The sequence below is a fragment of the Engystomops pustulosus genome, chromosome 5, assembly GCF_040894005.1.
Source record: "Engystomops pustulosus chromosome 5, aEngPut4.maternal, whole genome shotgun sequence".
Lineage (NCBI taxonomy): Eukaryota > Metazoa > Chordata > Amphibia > Anura > Leptodactylidae > Engystomops > Engystomops pustulosus.
The window spans coordinates 135,541,643-135,561,109 of NC_092415.1; positions in this window are offsets into that span (position 1 = coordinate 135,541,643).

Consider the following 19,467-nt stretch of genomic DNA (forward strand, 5'->3'; position numbering starts at 1 on the left):
GCTGCCTTGTCCCCAGTAACACAGCTACATACAGTCGCCTCGCATCTAGTAACACAGCTACATACACCCGCCTCACCCGCTAGTAACTCAGCTACATACAGCCGCCTCATGCCCAGAAACACAGCTACATACAGCCACCTCGCCCCCAGTAACACAGCTACATACAGCCTCCTCACCCCCCAGTAACACATCTACATACAGCCGCCTCACCTCCAGTAACACAGCTGCATACAGCCCCCTCACCCCAGTAACACAGCTACATACAGCCTCCTTGCCCCCACTAGCACAGCTATATACAGCCACCTTGCCCCCAGTAACACAGATACATACAGCTGCCTCACCCCCCAGTAACACAGCTACATACAGCCACCTCATGCCCAGAAACACAGCTACATACAGCCACCTCACCTCCAGTAACACAGCTACATACAGCCACCTTGCCCCTAGTAACACAGCTAGATATAGCCGCCTCGCCCCCAGTAACATATCGACCTAAAGTTGCCTCGCCCCAGTAACACAACTACATACAGCTGCCTTGCCACCAGTAACACAGCTACATACAGCCACCTCGCCCCCAGTAACACAGCTATATACAGCCACCTCGCCCCCAGTAACACAGCTACATACATCCGCCTCGCCCCCAGTAACACATCTACATACAGCCGCCTTGCCCCCAGTAGCACAGCTGCATACAGCCGCTTTGCCCCCAGTAACACAGCTATATACAGCCGCTTCGCCCCCAGTAACACAGCTATATACAGCCGCCTCGCCCCCAGTAACACAGCTATGTACAGCTGCCTCGCCCCCAGTAACACATCTACATACAGCCGCCTTGCCCCCAGTAGCACAGCTACATACAGCCACCTCGCCCCAGTAACACAGCTACATACAGCCGCCTCACCCCCAGTAACACAGCTGCATACAGCCGCCTCGTCCCCAGTAACACATCTACATACAGCCACCTCTCCCCCAGTAACACAGCTACATACAGCCGCCTCACCCCCCAGTAACACAGCTACATACAGCCGCCTCATGCCGAGAAACACAGCTACATACAGCCACCTCGCCCCCAGTAGCACAGCTACATACAGCCCCCTCGCCCCTAGTAACACAGCTAGATATAGCCGCCTCACCCCCAGTAACACATCGACCTACAGCTGCCTCGCCCCCAGTAACACATCGACCTACAGCCGCCTCGCCCCCAGTAACACAGCTACATACAGCCGCTTCACCCCCCAGTACACAGCTACATACAGCCGCCTCGACCCCAGTAACACATCTACATACAGCCGCCTCGCCCCCAGTAACATAGCTACATACTCGATCCCAGTAACACAGCTACATACAGCCGTCTCGTCCCCAGTAACACAGCTATATACAGCCGCCTCGCCCCCAGTAACACAGCTACATACAGCTACATCGCCCACAGTAACACAACTATATACAGCCACCTCGCACCCAGTAACTTTGTTACATATAGCCGCCTCGCTCCCAGTAACAAATCTACATACAGCCGCCTTGCCCCCAGCAGCACAGCTACATACAGCCGCCTCGCCCCCAGTAACACAGCTATATACAGCGGCCTCGCCCCTAGTAACATAGCTACATTCAGCCACCTCGCCCCCCAGGACTGCAGGAAGAGGTAGAACATGTGGAAAGGGAGGATTATCTTTAGAGCTCCTCTAGGCCCCACATTTCTTCCTGTACAGGGGGACCATAGCAACTAACATTTGTCAAACATTAGTCAAAATTTGCCCTTCTTCTTTCAACTGTTTTGTTTTCCTCAAGAGGCCAATATGATCGAAAGTTGTGGAATAAATTACTACTAGAGATGAGCTTGATGCTCGATCGAGCATTAGCGTACTCGTAACTGCTCGTTGCTCGGACGAATACTTCGCCAGCTCGAGAAAATGGCATCTCCCGCCGTTTTGATTTTTGGCGGCCAGAAACAGAGCCAATCACAAGCCAGGAGACTCTGCACTCCACCCAGCATGACGTGGTACCCTTACACGTCGATAGCAGTGGCTGGCTGGCCTGATCAGGTGACCCTGGAATAGACTAGCCCCTGCCCGCGCTGCTCGCATCATTCTCTTTCTGGATGCCGTTAGGGAGAGAGCTGCTGCTGCTGCTGCAGGGATAGCGTTAGGGTGATATATTAGCTTACTGTTAGGCAGGAGTGAGTCTACAAGAACCCAACAGCCCTTGTTAGGGCTAGAATAGCATTGTATTTAATTTTTTTTTTGTTTGCTTGTGGTTGGGCTTGCTGGCACTAGTAGTGCAGTTAGTACCATATTGTGAGGAATTTGCAGGGAGACTATTTAGCTCTATTTAGTTCTATTTAGTTCTATTTAGCTCTTAGTGACACACTTATCCATTTCAAACACCGAAGTGGGACAATTTATTAGGGGTTTGATTGAATTAGGCACAGTCTGACGATTTTTTTTTTTTTCAAAACTTAAAGTGACTTAAAATTCAGTTGTGTGCTGTCAGTGTAGGTTAGAAACTAGGCATACAAGAACCCAACCGACTTTCTTAGGCCTACAATAGCGTTATATATATATATATTTCGTTGATTTGCTTGTGGCTGGCCTTGCTGGCACTAGTAGTGCAGCTAGTACCATATTGTGAGGAATTTGCAGGGAGACTTGCGAACATTATATTCAGCTCTTAGTGACACACACATGTCAAACACTTAAGTGGGACAATTTATTAGGGGTTTGATTGAATTAGGCACAGTCTGACGATTTTTTTTTTTTCAAAACTTAAAGTGACTTAAAATCCAGTTGTTGTGTGCTGTCTGTAGGTTAGAAACTAGGCATACAAGAACCCAACCGACTTTCTTAGGCCTACAATAGTGTTATATATATATTTTGTTGATTTGCTTGTGGCTGGCCTTGCTGGCACTAGTAGTGCAGCTAGTACCATATTGTGAGGAATTTGCAGGGAGACTTGCAAACGTTATATTCAGCTCTTAGTGACACACACATCTCAAACACCTAAGTGGGACAATTTGTTAGGGGTTTGATTGAATTAGGCACAGTCTGACGATTTTTTTTTTTTCAAAACTTAAAGTGACTAAAAATCCAGTTGTTGTGTGCTGTTAGAAACTAGGCATACAAGAACCCAACCGACTTTCTTAGGCCTACAATAGCGTTATATATATATATATATATTGTTGATTTGTTTGTGGCTGGCCTTGCTGGCACTAGTAGTGCAGCTAGTACCAAATTGTGAGGAATTTGCAGAGAGACTTGGGAACTTTATATTTAGCTCTTAGTGACACACACATCTCAAACACCTAAGTGGGGCAATTTATTAGGGGTTTGATTGAATTAGGCACAGTCTGCTGATTTTTTTTTTTATTTTTTTATTTTTTTATAACTCAAAGTCATCAGGCACAGCACAAAATCCAGTTGTGTGCTGTCAGTGTAGGTTAGAAACTAGCCATAGCAATAGGATAGCATCGTTTTGTGAAAAAAAAAACACAAAAAAACACAAATAAAAAAAAAAAAAACCCCAAAAAATCCAAAAAAATGTACAGTTTACGCTTTAATTTTGAAAATGTTGAACCCGAGGGCTAGGGGTAGAGGACGAGGGCGTGGACGTGGGCGTCCAACTACTGCAGGGGTCAGAGGCCGTGGTCCTGGGCGGGGTGAGACACCACCTGCTGATGAGGGAGCAGGGGAAAGCAGCAGAGCTACACTCCCTAGGTTCATGTCTCAAGTTACTGTGACTCGTGGTAGAGCACTGTTGAGGCCAGAACAATGCGAACAGGTGATGTCGTGGATTGCGGACAATGCTTCTAGCCATTTGTCCACCAGTCAGTCTTCCACGCAGTCCACCCATGTCACCGAAATCAGCACTCCTCCACCTCAGCCTCCTTCCCCCCCAGTCTGCCCCTTCCCAGGAAAATTTGGCATTTGAACCGGAACTGTTTTCTGGACCCTTCCCAGAGTCACAAACCACTTGTCCGGTTGCTGCTGAGCTCTTTTCCGATGCCCAGGTTTTTCTGATGCCCAGGTCGCAGTCTGTGGGTGATGATGACATCGTTGACGTAGTGGAAGAAGTGTGTTAAGAGCTGTCGGACGATGAGGAGACACGGTTGTCAGACAGTGGTGAAGTTGTTGTCAGGGCAGGAAGTCCGAGGGGGGGCAGACTGAGGGATCGGAGGATGATGAGGTAACAGACCCAAACTGGGTTGATAGGCCGGGTGAACACAGTGCTTCTGAGACGGAGGAGAGTCCTCGACGAGAACAGGTTGGAAGACGCAGTGGTGGGGCCAGACGGAGAGGCAGGGCCAGAGCTGGTGCATCAGCGCCAAATGTTTCACGTAGTGATGCTCCCGTGGCGAGGGCTAGATTTTCGGAAATCTGGAGGTTCTTTAAAGAAACACTGGATGACCGAAGGACTGTGGTGTGCAACCTGTGCCACACCAGGATCAGCAGGGGTTCCACCACTACCAGCTTAACCACCACCAGTATGCGCAGGCATATGAATGCTAAACACCCCACTCAATGGAACCAAGGCCGTTCACCTCCGGCCGGGCACACCACTGCTCCTTCCCCTGTGTCATCTGCTGCCTCTGCTAGTAAGCCCCCTGCCCAGGACCCCGGCCCAAACACCTCCCGTGCGAAAACCACACCTTCGCCTCCACGATCCTCCACAGCATCCACCAATGTCTCCATGCACAGCATTCAGCTCTCCATACCCCAGACGCTGGAGCGCAAGAGGAAATACAGTGCAACCCGCCCAAGCCCTCAACGTCCACATCTCCAAACTACTTAGCCTGCAGATGCTGCCCTATAGGCTGGTAGAGACCGAGGCCTTTAGCAACCTCATGGCGATGGCCGCCCCTCGGTATTCGGTCCCCAGCCACCACTACTTTTCCCGATTTGCCGTCCCAGCCCTGCACCAGCACGTGTCAGACAACATCATCTGTGCCCTGACCAATGCCGTTTCTGACAAGGTCCACCTGACCACGGACACGTGGACGAGTGCTGCCGGACAGGGCCACTATATATCGCTGACGGCACATTGGGTTAACTTGGTGGAGGCTGGGACCGAGTCTGACCCTGCGGCTGGTCATATACTGCCGACGCCGAAGATTGCGGGGCCTACCTCGGTCCAGGTCTCTCAGGCCTACTATGCCTCCTCCTCCTCCCACCCCTCCTCCACCTCCTCCTCCGAATTACCATCCGTGGGCATGGCGCCATCAGTCGGTAGCTCTAGGCACAGCAGCAGTGCCGTCGCTAAGCGACAGCAGGCGGTGCTCAAACTGCTGAGCCTAGGCGATAAAAGGTACACCGCCCAAGAGCTATTACAGGGCATCACGGCGCAGACTGATCTGTGGCTGGCACTGCTGAATTTGAAGCCAGGCATGGTTGTGTGTGACAACGGCCGTAACTAGGTGGCGGCTCTGCAACTCGGCAGTCTGACACATGTGCCATCCCTGGCCCATGTGTTAAATCTCATAGTTCAGCGGTTCCTCAAGACATACCCCAATCTGTCTGATTTGCTCATGAAGGTGTGCCGCATCTGTGCGCATTTCAGGAAGTCCAGCACAGATGCTGCCACTCTCAGGGCAGCGCAGCGCCGCCTCCAACTGCCCGCTCACCGACTGTTGTGGGACGTGCCCACGAGGTGGAATTCGACATTAACCATGTTATCCAGAGTTTACCAGCAGCGCAGAGCGATTGTAGACTGCCAGATGTCAACTTCCACCAGAACTGGTAGTCAGGTCAGTCAGTTTCCTCAAGTCTACAATGAGGAGTGGACGTGGATGTCTGATATCTGTCAGGTGCTAAGTAACTTTGAGGAGTCAACACAGAGGGTCAGTGGCGATGCCGCCATCATCAGCCTCACCATCCCGCTTCTTGACCTGTTGAAAAACTCTCTGGCCAGCATGAAGTCAGAAGCTTTGCGCTCGTCACAAGAGACGGGGGAAGAAGATTCCCTTGTTGATAGCCAAAGCACCCTCAGGTCTGTTTCTCAGCGCATATCGGAGGAGGTGGAGGAGGATGAGGAGGAAGAGGAGGAGAATGTTGGCGAGACAGAAGAGGGGAGCATTTCTCAGACCTTCACTGTTCAGCGTCTATGGGCAGAAGAAGAGGAGTTGGAGGAGGAGATGGACAGTCAGGCCAGTGAGGGGAGTGAATTATTGTGAGTTGGGACTCATATGGCACATTTCATGCTAGGCTGCCTATCCTGTGACCCTCGCGTTCAAAAAATTTATTCCAGCACCGATTACTGGGTATTCACTCTCCTGGACCCACGGTACAAGCAAAATCTTTACACTCTCATCCCTGGAGAGGAATGGAGTGTGAGAATGCATGAATACCAGCAGGCCCTGGTGCACAATCTGAAACAGTATTTCCCTTCTGACAGCGCTAGCGGCAGAGTGCGTACTTCTGCAGGACAAGTAGCGAGGGAGAGTAGGCGAGCAGGCAGCTTGTCCAGCACTGGCAGGGGTACGCTTTACAAGGCCCCTTACCCCTGAGGAAGTCAGGCCACAGGTCTAATACCCAGCATTTCCTCCCTTTATCATGGTTTGAACACTGTACTATTTTTTGCCTCTGGTCTCTGTCCTGCTTCAACCACTGGTCTCCCATCCTTTATGTACTTAGTTATTTACTATACCTTATGTTTATCTGGGGAACCTAATATCATAACAGTGTTGACTCTATCTTGCATGTTTACAGTTGAACAGTTTATCTGCTCTGCGGGTCAGATTCTTGGCATATTTACTAGAACTTTTCATTTATCTTGTGCGAGGAAATCACACCTATGTGCTTTGTGCTGACCTGTGGCCGTATGTGGATCTCTGCTATTGGGCTTTGATCCACTTGAATTTTGTATATATGTGTATTTTTACACTTTTTAAGTGGTTTGTATGTGGGTCTTTTTGTAAAATATAATAAAGTTTTTTGATTCTTTTTGCGTATACACACTTGCCTGTTCTTCTGTTGGTTTAAGTTCATCTTTTGAGTGTGTAGGCTTTGTGGCATTACCCATTGTGTATTTTCACACACCCCACATTGTTTGGTTTATGATTGAATTTTTTCAAAGTAAACGCTTCTGGCCCCCAGGCCCATTTTGGGTGGGGAGGAGCTGAGAGACAGGGGCTTGGACAGGCGAAAGCTCGCCTGGCAGTGAACCGCCAGCTCCATCCCAAGATTAGGCAGCCTCAGAGGCATCCATGCATACTGCCCCTGCTGTTTCCTGGCCATTTTGCCTCCACGATCCCCCACAGCGTCCACCAATGTCTCCATTCGCAACTTTCAACTCTCTATACCCCAGAAGCTGGAGCACCAGAGGATATACAGCACATCATCCCCTTATCAAAGGAGCTGTGTCAGGCAGAATTTTCAGGTGTTTCACCAGATACATAATGGAACTCGGCCCATCTGTCGCCACCATGCTTAAGACCTGAAGTTTCAGTCATAGAAGCAATATGGATGCCCCATACTGTCACTCTTAATCATGGAAGTCGTCTCCATGGCTGCCTCCACATGTCGTCCTCTTATCAAACGAGCTGTGTCAGGCTAATTTTTCGGGTGTTTCACCAGATACGTTATGGAACTTGGTCACTATGTCGCCACCATACTGTGTTATCGACTAAATATACCGTCAACCTTTTGTTCACATAGGAAATCATTTCAGCGCTTCTTGCTCAGCTCCTTTGGTTCCTCTCTGCCACCCATTGGTTTGAAGCCTGAGTCCATTTAGGGTATGTCGCCATGACACTCTCTAGCCTGCCGCTGCTGCCTCTGCATGCCGTCCCCTATAGTGTCACGGTCAATTATTGGATGTTTTAGATGCTATCTAGCCTCATTCGGTCACTCTGTCATGGCCATGCTGTTGCCCATAATTTTGGCATAATGGTGCGATTAAGCAGCCTCAGAGGCATCCATGCATGCTGCCCCTGCTGTTTCCTGTCCATTTCTGTGGTGTTTACATCATTTTCTGAGGTTTCCAGGTGTTCGGCCAAGCTTCCCTGTGCAGATCCTTGGTCCCCTTGAAAAATGCTTGAGTCTCCCATTGACATCAATGGGGCTCGTTATTCGAGACGAGCACTCGAGCATCGGGAAAAGTTTGTCTCGAATAACGAGCACCCGAGCATTTTAGTGCTCGCTCATCTCTAATTACTACTTAAATTGCCGTGCTGGTACTTTGCAATAAATAAGTGTGTTTTGGTTGTAGTTTTGGCACCCGGTCTGTAAAAGGTTTGCCATCACTGCTCTATGGGTAGAGATAAGGTGATTCTATCATAGCCATACATAGCCATAGGGAGGGGTTCTTTACAGTAAGAACACTGAGAATTCTCTGCCACCGGATGCTGTGATGGCTGATTCTGTGTACATATTGAATAGGCACCTGGATGTTTTTTTCAAGAGCAGAAATATCAATTGTTATAGATTTGTTTTCCTTTCAGGATGAATGCTGTAAGATTATGAGAGGTACATTTTCAACTTCATTTAGTATGATACTATGATTATTTGGCAGCTGCTAATAAGGCAGTTAAAATATGAAAATTATTAAGAGAGGCATAGATGCTCATAACAAGAACATAGATTTGCCTTAATAGAAATCCTGCGTATAGTTTTGGCCACTAGTGTATAAGACGGACATTGTGAACTGGATTGGGTGTAAAGGAGGGCTAATAAGGTAATTAGGGGAATGCATGGTTTAAAATACAAATAATTGAATTTAGAGTAATTTAATTTGGAAAACAATACTTTATTAATGGAAAATATCAGGAGAGGCATAGATCTAATTACTGTGCCCAAAAATTAGATGGACAATACATATATTTTTCTAATGATCATTTTACATGGGTTTAGGCCACAAGATAGGATATTAGGGTGGACTATATTAATCTGCATCTTTATTCACCCTCATCTACCTTGATAATACTATGATGAAAATACTGACATGATGCAGTTTAAATTCCACATAATGAATAGGATTTTGTTTTGAGCTCATTATTGATTAACCTCAATAATGTTTTGTTTTGAGCTCTTCATTAAACCATTTAAGAGAGTTAAAAAGTAGGTAGAAATAATCCTAAAGCAAACCTCTCAGAAAGAAAGTGCAGTATAGTCTACAAACAGGTTATTTTCCAAGAGGAACTGAGCATCTGCCTATTGACTGGAATTAAACTTCACAATGACAAGTATTTCGGAAGGTCTTCCTTATAATTAAAAGGCCAGAAAATCAGGTTTGTTCAGCTTAAAAAGACTGGTGTAATTTGACAGTACATTGCGTGAATGAATTCAATTATAATTTCTTATAAGCCCCTTACATGGTGTGCATTTGTTCTATATATTAATCACTGAGACATAGCTTATAATAAAATCTTAGTATGTTAAACATGCATATGGCTGGGTACCTATAAATCAAATGCCACATATTCTGGCAGTTCGTTGAGCTATTAATTCAGCTGTCATATGTTCTCCAGAATATGCAGCTATATACCCACTCTTCTACAAGTCAGAATTTTATATCCTGTAACAGATGAGGGAAGCAACTCGGAAATAAAGAAATTTGATCTTGACTTTTTAATGTATACAAGGTTTTCCCTAAAATAGTGACTAACACAAGGCTGAATCTGGAAATAAAAATGTAGACTTGTACTGTGATACCCATAGAGAGCAGTAGAAGACTGAAGAAATCAGGTGATACCTTTTTCAGGCCAACTTAGTATATTTAATAATGAGCTTTCTAGAATACTAGTTCTCTTTGTCAGACATGCGGCTGCATTCACTAAAATCAGTGCAAACTGCACTATGTAGGGTGCACTCTATTCAGGAGTTGTGGCTCATGTTCTGCATGTATCTCCTGTTGCTTTTGATAGGTCAAATTAAGTAACATGATTCCATAGATTACGACAGAGCCTGTTCTGTTAAACGCGGATACATGTAGTAACCCCCATAAGAGTGGGGATGGTGTTGGCAGTAATTTTGCTCTGAAGTCACTAATCATTTTACCCTTCTTTTCATCCGTCAGTGTCCGCTGTCAATCGGTCAATAATCTATCAGTATTGCAAAAGCCAAAAACAAACAGGAGTTGATCCAAAACAGAGATGACCAGTAAATGCGATACTTGCATGTCATCTGTGTTCTGTATCCACTCTAGCTTTTGACTATGAATCCTAAGTCTTTTAATTTCTTCTGACAGATGAAACGAAGGGGAAAACCAAACATAGTGGCATCGTCATAGAGTGGTGGAGGATGAAAACAACATTATGGAAATCACAGGAGGTTCCAGGGAGACAGCAGTCAGTTGGCAGCAGCATGAGTAGGCCTCAGAGTGGCACAATGACAAATTATAGAGGGGGCGGAAACATGGTAGGCCACAGAGCATTATTTTTTAACATTTTTCACATTTTAAACTATCATTTCCATACTTCTTCTTACCCTCCCCCCCCCCCTTTACCTTGCGAGCTGCTTGGCTTTGTAAGAATGGCTGAAGTGCATGCACAGTTTCTTGGCCATTTTTAGAATGTCTTGCAGATGGGTGGAAGCCTTGGTGCCAACATTAGCTCACTGGCCACGCTTAACTTTCTGCCCACAGATTCTACATATACACACGCTCGGCTACTCTGGTGTCTCAACAAAAAATTGCCGCACTGCCAAGTTGGTGATTTTACCTCCAACACTCTGCACTGAGTAACTACTAATGCCGCTGCCTTGCTGAGCCCCTGTGCCATTGCTTCCTGGAAGCGGGTTTAGTACCCCTTGGCCATTTGACTCCCGTTCTCGTACTGCTGCCACCCTGCTGACTCATTGCCACAGTAGCGACTTGCTGCCTGCTTTGCTGCCTGATGCGCAAGATGACACCCTCTTCTCCCGACAATGATGATCTTCTCCCGATCATCAATTTGTGTTTCCCTGTCACTGCTATTCTCCTCAACGGTCTCATTAAGAACAGTCTGACTACTTGCAAGTGCAGCATAACCTCCTGTGCCACTCTCCACCTCTCTACTTTCCCACCTTCTGCACAAAGCAGTGGATGTCTGCCCCACCTCTTCAATGCCAAGCAGCTGCTGACTGTCCTTAAAGACTTTGTCCTCGCTGTATAGTGGTGCTGAGCCCAGACCACTTAGTAGATCTCTGGCTGAGGGAAATGAACAGGACAGAGGCTGGTTGAGGACAGGTGAGGGCCGCTGACCTGCTCCTGTGCGAAGTGTTGTATCTGATGAACCCACGGACTCTAGGTTGGGGTTGTCAGATGTTATTTGGGAGGAAGTGGATGACCTAGACAACCAATCGACAGCCTTTGGGTTGTTGATCAACCCACTGCCGCTAGGTGACAACTTTCGTTCTGGCCTCACAGACTGACCCCTGCTGCGACGTCCCCTTACTGTGCTGCGATCTCTGCCTGCTCCACCTGCCACCTTTCTGTCTGACATAGTGGTTAATCAACTAAGTGGATTTGACACATATTTCTTGCTTTCAACTTTAGCAACAAAAACTATTGAAATTTGGGGTATACAGATACCCTAAATCCGACACCCTGGAATTGGAGCAAAATCACTCCAGCAACTATGTGGATTTGACATGTATTTCTTGCTCTCACCTTTAGCAACAAAAAACTATTGAAATTTGCGTTATACAGGTATACTGGAATTGGAGCAAAATCACTCCAGCAACTATGTGGATTTGACACATATTTTTTCCTATCCACTTCAGCAACAAAAAAGAACTGCAATGTGGGGGATACAGATCCCCCAAAACAGACACACTGGGATTGGAGCAAAAATCACTACAGAAACTATGTGGATTTTACACAGATTTCTTCCTTTTCACTTCAGCAACAAAAAAGAACTGCAATTTGGGGCATACAGATCCCCCAAAACGGACACCCTGGGATTGAAGCAGAAATCACTACAGAAACTACGTGGATTTTACACAAATTTCTTCCTATTCACTTCAGCGACAAAAACAACTGCAATTTGGGGTATACAGATCCCCCAAAACGGACACCCTGGGATTGGAGCAGAAATCACTCCTGAAACTATGTGGATTTTACACAGATTTCTTCCTATTCACTTCAGCAACAAAAAAACCCTGCTATTTGAGGTATACAGATCCACCAAAACGGACACCCTGGTATTGAAGCAGAAATAACTACAAAAACTATGTGGATTTTATACAAATTTCTTCCTATTCACTTCAGCAACAAAAAAGAACTGCAGTTTCGGGTATACAGATCCCCCAAAAGGGGCACCCTGTGATTAAAGCAGAAATCTCTAGAGAAACTATGTGTATTTTACACAGATTTCTTCCTTTTCACTACAGCAACAATAAAAACCCTGCTATTTGGGGTATATAAATCCACCAAAACGGACACCGCAGGATTGGAGCAGAAATCACTACAGAAACTATGTGGATTTTACACAAATTTCTTCCTATTGACTTCAGCAACAAAAAAGAACTGCAATTTGGGGTATACAGATCCCCCAAAACGGACACCCTGGGATTGGAGCAGAAATCACTACATAAACTATGTGGATTTTACACAGATTTCTTCCTATTCACTTCAACAACAAAAAATTCCCTGCTATTTGGGGTATATAGATCCTCCAAAATGGACATCTCGGGATTGGAGCAGAAATCATTACAGAAACTATGTGGATTTTACACAAATTTCTTCCTATTGACTTCAGCAACAAAAAAGAACTGCAATTTGGGGTATACAGATCCCCCAAAATGGACACCCTGGGATTGGAGCAGAAATCACTACCGAAATTATGTGGATTTTACAAAGATTTCTTCCTATTCACTACAGCAACCAAAATAACTGCTATTTGGGGTCTACAGATCCATTAAAACGGACATCCTGGGATTGGAGCAGAAATTGCTACAGCAAAGTACAGTACAAACAGCTAGACGCTGGAGACGGCATATTACGTGTGTGAAATGCCGCAATTGGAAATGGCTGCATGTTTTTATAGTGGCTGTGTGACATCACATAAGCCTGCCGATCGCTGATTGTCTTACAGGTCTGCACATGTCATCGGGGGTGTTCCTTTCTTTCCCCAGAGTTCTCTGCCTCGTGTAACACGTTGTGATTGTGCCAATTTTGGTAATAAAGCAGAAGAAAAAAAAACTTTGTTCTCATGAATCACTGTATACTTTGTGACAAACTGAATTTTCCCTAAAATTCGGACCGAATTCAACTTAGTTAGAATCTATTCCCCCATCTCTAATTGTGATACCTTTTAATGGCTAACTGTAATATAAGATACATTATGTTACAAGCAAGCTTTTGGGACAGCTACGGTCCCTTCACCAGGCATGGTATAGCAGGCTTTCTGAAGTGACACAGAACAAAGAACAGAGAAGTGATGCAAACAAAATGTAAACAAAAAGACAAAAGCAATAACAAAGTTAAGACAACAGGACCTTAATTAAATGAGTTGGGCAGTGTGATGGTTTATTGCCTCCAAGTTAAAGACTCTAGTGCAGATTTACTTTCCGGTCCTGTCGCGATCCAGCGGCGCGTTCTCAGTCAAGGATGCGGGTCTTCCAGCGATTCACTAAGGTCGTGCACCCGATGTCCACCAGGTGTCGCTGCTGCACTGAAGTCTTCCAGAGTCCGCTGAAGTTCAGCATCCGTTACTGCGCGTGTCGAGCGACACATTTTTTAAAAAAATACGGCGGTTTTTCCGAAACCGTCGGGTTTTCCTACGGCCACGCCCCCCATTTCAGTTGCGTGCATGTTGGCGCCAATGCGCCACAATCCGATCGCGTGCGCCAAAAACCTAGAGCAATTCGGTGCAAAACGATAATTTTCGGGAAGCGCGACAAGAAAAAGCGATTCGGGCCCTTAGTAAATGACCCCCTCTGAGTCTCTGATGATTCACTACCTCAGGATAACATTTGTTAAATGTTGTAGAGGTTCTTGAATCCCTTTGATAAATTGAGTCCTGTGTGGAGGGTGTCCAAGAGGGTAGTAAATTTGTATTCCAAAATTTGTCTCTAATTTGTTGATCGGAAATTGCCCTTTAAGTAAAAGTGAAATTGCAGAAGTGTTTTGCCACAGGTAAATGTTTCTGCTCCTCATGAGACCTCATCCGGGCTCTAAGTTTGTGTTCTGTCTCTCCAACATAAAGTAGACCACATTAGAAGTGGTACATGAAAATGTCCCTGGGATGTTATATTCCTGCTGTGTGTTGGGGATCCTGTCTGTGGTCAAAATCAGACGGACGGTTTTGCAGCTCCTGGCATTACAGGGGAAATTTCCTTTTTGTATGTTTGATGGTTGGGAGCTCCTGATCACAATATTCCTCAGGTTTGGGGGTAACCTGTAGCACAGTAATGGAGGGTCTAGGAACATTGGAGCACATTTACTAAGGGCTTTGCGCCACACTTTTGTCGGACTGTGCACCTTCTTCTAGGCTAAAACAGCTTGCATAGGTATTTAAGAAGGGTCTGTGCCGCTATTGTCTTGCACATGACCCTTCTGTGGCGCAGGTGCGCTAACCTCCATATCACACAAATTAGGGGGCGTGCCCTCAGTAGTAGACAACGATCAACGAGATTCCCAAGAAATAAGAGGAGACGGTCATATTTATTGTTTTATTTGGAGCACTAAAAGTGCTGTTGGGACATACTTCCTGTAGAAGAAAACCGGAATCCAAGTACAGGCGGTCCCCTACTTAAGAACACTCGACTTACATACGACCCCTAGTTACAAATGGACCTCTGTATATTGGTAATTTATTGTACTTTAGTCCTAGGCTACAATGATCAGCTGTAACAGTTATCACTGGTATCTGTAATGAAGATTTAGTGTTAATCCTGATTTTTATGACAACCCAACATTATTAAAATCCAATTGTCACAGAGACCAAAAAAGTTCTGGCTGGGATTACAATGATAAAATATACAGTTCCGACTTACATACAAATTCAACTTAAGAACAAACCTACAGACCCTATCTTGTATGTAACCCGGGGACTGTCTGTATGAAGGTAAAGCTTGATCTATATATGTGGGCTTCATTAAATGCTGTCAAAGCACAAGCAGTTTTCTACTAGATAGAAACAAAGGTCGTATGAGAGATGTAGAAAGATAAGAAATGGAATGGCACTCACCGCATTATCTCCTTCCAATGCAAATTTATTTGTGCATACTCACAAAAAGATAAGAAGTGTCGTTACAAGTCGAGGGGAGGACGCAGGGACTCAAAACATGACAAATAGGACAGCTGTTTCGCGCACTATGAGTATGCACAAATAAATTTGCATTGGAAGGAGATAACGCGGTGAGTGCCATTCCATTTCTTATCTTTCTACATTTTGATGCCCTCACGCTAGGAATTTAGAGCACCACAGCGCTCCTATCAACGTTCCGTATTCCATGACCTACGTGTCATATACTGGGATCCTCTGATAGAGACCATATTGAAACATATAGACCAGCATTTTAGCAGATCTGACGTACATCCAGTAGTGCCACCCAGGCTTCACGTTCTACATGTACAAAGGTCGTATGAGACCTACTCCTGTATGGTAGTTTGTAATGTGCCAGAGAAGACAAAAATACCCTCTCAGATATCGATATACAATAAACAAACAGAACTAAAAAGAGGAGGGATAAATGACAACATTCACTGTATTAGGAATTAATAAATAGCCTTTATTGATCACATATATCTTTAAAAATTGTGTATAAAACTTCCACAGGAAAGACATAAGATGAACAAGCCAGGTAATAGGTACACAGAAAGTGAGTCATTAAATATACAGGGAAGCACAGTAACATTCATAGTGATATATATATAGCATTGTGCGAACCCTGTCCCAATCACAGCTATTCTACCCTTAGTACTAACCGTGAGAAGGATATACTGTGGACCATATTACCTGGCATTCAGCCCCCGACGCGCATTTCAACCCGCTGGTCTTTCTCAAGGGGTGACGCAGGTTAACAATCTCCAAGCATATAAGCCGACTCTAACCAATAACGAAAGAGCGATTAATAATATAGCAAGTTTCAGCTGTGTATCGGGCGCATGGTCAGTCACGTAGATCCGCGTCATCAGCGAGTCCGTGATGTGACCGAGGCGGTACCAATGTCTGCATCACGTGACAGCCCGGACATACCCTCCGCCCAAACTTTTTGCACTGTCACCTGCACTCTATCACGTCATTTCACATGCATGTTGTTGCACCTTAGTATAAAAAGATTTATCTATTATTTATAAATCTTGCATTTTGCACAAAATATGCTTTCTATATGATGTTATTATTGGTATCCCGTACCAATGTCCACATTATTGAATGTTTTTCTGTCTCACTTCTCCAACATCATATCAAAATTCATGTCAAATTATTTATTATCAATACAGTCTATTGTATGGTATTGATGCACATTGCTATTCACATTCATTTGCAGGATATATTAAAACTGCCAATATCATAGATAGTAATGAAATTGTATGCTTTGATTTATTTTGTACATTTGCTTACTTTGTATATGTTGCGGTTGGTTATAATGAAATGCTTACCTGTCCAAACAGTGATTATCAGTTGTCCACCATACACTTTAGCATTTTACACGGCGATCGGCCTGGTAGTCATTGATCCGGATATTTTACCTGGATGTGCATGCTTGGTCTGCCGATGGATCTTCGTCTTTGGGCGGGGGAGAGTATTTTTTGGACCTGCTCTGGTTGTTATCCATTATACCTGTTCGCTCTATAGGGAGCAAATTTAGTACACCAGACCCTGGTATCCTTTAATCCTTTTCCCTGCTATCTGGAAAGGTCTTCGTGTTCAGAGAGAAAAAAGTTGTCGGGTCTAGAGCTAGCCTGAGTGAGCTGACTAGATTAGCCTTAGAGTAAGGAACTGTTTTCTCTTCCCTATTTCCCTAGTTCTTGCCACTCTCTTTATACTGTTTCCTGCTTCCTTGTAAACCGTGGCAGCTATATTAATAAGTGGACATGTGCTATTTTACTAGGGGGAGCTGTGTTGTATTACCAAGGGCAGCATGTGCTGTATTACTAGTGGGGTTGTGCTATATTACAAAGGGTGGTCTGCCCTGTATTACTAAGGGAGCCTGTGCTATATTACTAAGGGGAGGGGGTCATATGTTATATTACTAATGGGACCTGTGCTGTTTTATGATGACTATTTTATTCTACGTTCTCCCCCACCAACCTCTCATTTCAGCTGAGGATTTCTCTTTTCAAAAAACAAAATAAACAGCATCAGGGAAAGTTTCAACATTCAATCCCTGCAACCCACTCAGCATATCCATAAGAAGTGCCCGCACCCCATATGTGACGCATGCAACCCTTTTGTGTCACAGCTGCACTATTCTTCGTGCGACACAAATTTAGTCACTAAAACGGGCATTACGATGCACAGTTGGACCATTTGCCACATTTAACATGTAAAGTTCAACAGAAGTGTTTTACACACCCCATGTTAAAAAAAAAGTTGGAGCACTCTGTCGGGGCAGTTCAGGCAGTGCCAGATTTATGAAGAACGGCTGCTACTATTCATGAATCTGGCACCCTTTGCATAGTGCAGTTTGCAATGTTTTTAGTAAATGTGTTCCATAATCTTTCCTCCACATTGGTCCCAGCAGATCTAGCCATCAAAATTCATGGCTCCACATTCCTCGCTCCCTAAAGTCCCCTGCCTTTGACTCATCTTTGACTCTGCCTTATCCTTTAAGCCACACACTACAACCTGCTGCCTCCATCTCAGTAACATCTTTTGGATCCAACCCTTCCTCAATTCAGAGATATGTCTTTATCATCTTCTGCTTGGACTACTGAAATATCCTTCTACGTGGTCTTCCAGTTAACCCTATAACACTCCTCCAATCCAACCTTAACCCCTTTGCGCACCTTGACGTGACTCTACGTCATAGGATGCGGGTCTTTCCCGCACCTAGACGTAGAGTCACGTCACAACTTTAAAGTGTCACTGTCACTCGTGACAGTGACACAGACCCGCGATCTCGGCGCCGGCCGCCGGGTCCGGTATCCTAGTAACCGGCAAGGGACCTATCACAGCGGTCCCTTGCCGGCGATCGCTCTGATTGGCCGATCTGTATAGAATGGCCAATCAGACAGCGATCACGTGTCAAGAGGAGGACAGAGGAGGGCTGCAAGCTCCATTCTCCTCATTCAGCGTTGTGAAGTGAAGAGAACGGAGCCTGTGTCCTTCTGCTGTCCCCTCATAGTCAAAATCCACCATTTTAACCCTTTGATCACAGCTGCCCCTCTGTGATCATCCCCCATAACTCCCACACTATTAGGGAGTTCCCAGTTTCTTTTTTTTTTGTCAAAAAAACTAAAAAAAAAAAAAAAAAGTCAGTGTTAGTTAGTATCAGTGTCAGTCAGTGTCAGTTAGTGTCCGTCAGCGTCAGTGAGCATCAGTCAGTGTCTGTCAGAGTCAGTTAGCGTCCGTCAGCGTCAGTGAGCGTCCGTCAGAGTCAGTGAGCGTCCGTCAGAGTCAGTGAGCGTCCGTCAGAGTCAGTGAGCGTCCGTCAGAGTCAGTGAGCGTCCGTCAGAGTCAGTGAGCGTCCGTCAGAGTCAGTGAGCGTCCGTCAGAGTCAGTGAGCGTCCGTCAGAGTTCAGTTTCTTTGTTCTTTGTCAAAAAAACTTATACATAAAAATTTTTTAAAAAAGTCAGTGTTAGTGTTATAATCAATTAGTGTCAGTCAGCGTCCGTCACAGTCAGTCAGCGTCCGTCACAGTCAGTCAGCGTCCGTCACAGTCAGTCAGTGTCCGTGACAGTCAGCGTCCGCCACAGTCAGTCAGCGTCCGCCACAGTCAGTCAGCGTCCGCCACTGTCAGTCAGCGTCCGCCACAGCCAGAGAGCTTCCGTCACAGCCAGTGAGCGTCCGTCACAGCCAGTTTCAGTGTCAGCGTCCGTCAGAGTCTCCTAATCTAAGGGAGCTTCAGTTTCTTTGTTCTTTGTCAAAAAAACTTATACATAAAAAAATTTAAAAAAAGTCAGTGTTAGTGTTATAATCAATTAGTGTCAGTCAGCGTCCGTCAGAGTCAGTGAGCGTCCGTCAGAGTCAGTGAGCGTCCGTCAGAGTCAGTGAGCGTCCGTCAGAGTTCAGTTTCTTTGTTCTTTGTCAAAAAAACTTATACATTAAAAAATTTAAAAAAAGTCAGTGTTAGTGTTATAATCAATTAGTGTCAGTCAGCGTCCGTCACAGTCAGTCAGCGTCCGTCACAGTCAGTCAGCGTCCGTGACAGTCAGCGCTCGCCACAGTCAGTCAGCGTCCGCCACAGTCAGTGAGCGTCCGCCACAGCCAGTTTCAGTGTCAGCGTCCGTCAGAGTCTCCTAATCTAAGGGAGCTTCAGTTTCTTTGTCAGTCAGCGTCCGCCACAGTCAGTCAGCGTCCGCCACAGCCAGAGAGCTTCCGTCAAAGCCAGTGTGCGTCCGCCACAGTCAGTCAGCGTCCGCCACAGTCAGTCAGCGTCCGCCACAGT